The 2281-nt window shown below is 34.7% G+C and overlaps 1 pseudogene; it reads right to left on the reverse strand.

Moving 5' to 3' along the window:
* Positions 1-369: 369 nt before the first annotated feature.
* LOC127544561 (general transcription factor IIH subunit 1-like) lies at positions 370-1828 on the reverse strand (annotated as a pseudogene).
* Positions 1829-2281: the final 453 nt, after the last annotated feature.

Genomic DNA, 2281 nt, shown 5'->3' on the forward strand with positions numbered 1-2281 from the left:
AGAATTAATGAGAAAAAGAAATGCAAATTGTGGTGATTTTCTCAAATGACAGTGGTCTAGCAGAACCAGACCTAAAAGTCTATTATAAAGAGGTAGTCATCCAAAACATGGTCAAAAATGGAGTAGTTGGATGAGTAGAATAGGTTAGATATACATGATATAAAATAGAGTAGTTTAGATATAAATGTTATAACAATGACTACAGTAATCAAATGTTTGATAAACCCCAAAACTCTAGCTTCTGGGATAATAACTCACCATTTGATGAAAATTATTGGGAAAACTGGAAAATAATATATCAGAAACTCAGCATAGATCTACACCTCATACCCCATATCAAAATGAGGTCAAAATGGGTTCATCATTTAGTCATAAAGGATAATAAAATGGTGTGTCTTCTACAACCATATACATGTTTTGAGTTCTTACATTGTCATTTTGCACCATCTGGTTATGACTTGCTGTGATTCTCCCTGTATAAGTGCTTGTCCAGGGGATAGGGCTGTAATGGTACTAGTCACAGAATCATTTGATAGAACCTGAGTTAATTTGGATGTGTAAGTTTCCATTGTTTGCTTAATACTCTGAAAAAAATTTATAATATCCTGACTTAGTATATACTGAAAGGACCAAATTGGAGTTGAGCCCTACTAATACCTATCTGACTTTTTCAGACTTAGTGAAATTGTTTTTATGCTATTGTTCCCACCCTTCCCCCTTCTTCCCCCCCCCCCAGTCCCATGTCTTTATATTTAATAGATTCCTTTAACTTCACTCTTTTGACTGGTGGCTGAAAGAAGTCTGAATGTCAAGAATTCTAATCTATGTTGTTGTTCCCATTGTTGGTGATCATTTTGTGCTTAGTGTTTCCTGAGACCCACTGCCAGCACCACAGCATTATGAAAGTTACATTGCTTGATCTTGTAACATTGCTATTCTCCTTTATGGATTTTGAAGAGTTGGAAGTAGATGGCACAGAAAAAAGCACATAGCTCCCATCTAGTGATCTGTCCTCCAGTGCTGTCAAATTTTGTAGGGAGTTTTTTTTTTTCCTAGTAATACCATTATTTTTAAATCCTTTTCATCCATTTTAGTACATTCTGCAAAGAGATCTTTTGAACTTGCATTAAGCCAATTCCTATGAAAATAATGGATTGAAAAAAATCTTGTCCAGACCTCATTTTCTGTCATGTGGAATACTCTTTGTAAATCTCATTTTTGTTCATATTTAGTTTTCATACCTGCTGTCCTAAATATGGCTTTAATGATATCAGAAATTAAACTATATCTTATGCCATTGCAGCCATCTGTTTGGGAGTAGATGCCAGCTAAAAGTGTTACAGAAATGCCCACATCCTGCTTGTGATTGGATGCTGCAAGGATATACCATATTCATGCGTAAGTAACTGGGCCAGAATTTCTCATCACTGATCACCTGACTGACAACCAGTCTTTAATAAACAAAATAGATTCTTCTTGCAGCATTGTTTTTCTCTTCTAATTCTCTATTAATTTTACTATTGAATCTGGGTAGCAACTGCTGAAGACAGTCCTTCACAGATCCTCAATCCTTTACAGCTGTGTTTTTAAGGGGAAACCCAAAGTTGATTGTGTTTCTTGCATGTAGGACCAGCTGAAGCCGGATTTTAGCTTTTCCTTCTGGCCTGATTTTCTGGCATTTAATGTCTGCTTACATCTGGAATATTATAAACATATCTTTGCCTTCAGATGGCCAAACTATCCTTTCCACCATGAGGTACATGGTCCCATTCTGCTTCTTCTGACACACTTTCTTTAAAATCAATAAAACTTTTGATGAAGGTTCCATGTTGGCTGGAAGACACATACAAGAGCCCTAGCCCGGGCTCTGAAAGAGAAATAGCGGGGTGAGCTTCTTTGCGATCCTCTCTTCACTGGTACTACCAGGTTAAGCTAAGAATGAAATTTTATATCTCTAAATAGCTACATGAATAAAATAGGGAAAGAGGAAGTCAGTGAATTGGGTATGCAATCTAAAAAAGCTAGAAAAAGAACATTTAAAAAATAACTAAATACCAAATTAGAAATTCTGAAATTCAAAAGAGAGATTAATAAAATTGAAGCTAAGAAAACTGTGGAACTAATTAATAAAACTAAGAGTTGGTTTTATGAAAAAAAAAATCAACAACATAGATAAAACTTCTGTTAGTTTGATTAGTAAAATGAAGAAAAAAATTTACCAGCATCAAAAATGAAAAAAGTCAACTTAACAATGAAAAACAAGCTAAAGCAATAATTAGGA

The sequence above is a fragment of the Antechinus flavipes genome, chromosome 1 (genome assembly GCF_016432865.1).
Source record: "Antechinus flavipes isolate AdamAnt ecotype Samford, QLD, Australia chromosome 1, AdamAnt_v2, whole genome shotgun sequence".
In the NCBI taxonomy this organism is placed as follows: Eukaryota; Metazoa; Chordata; class Mammalia; order Dasyuromorphia; family Dasyuridae; genus Antechinus; species Antechinus flavipes.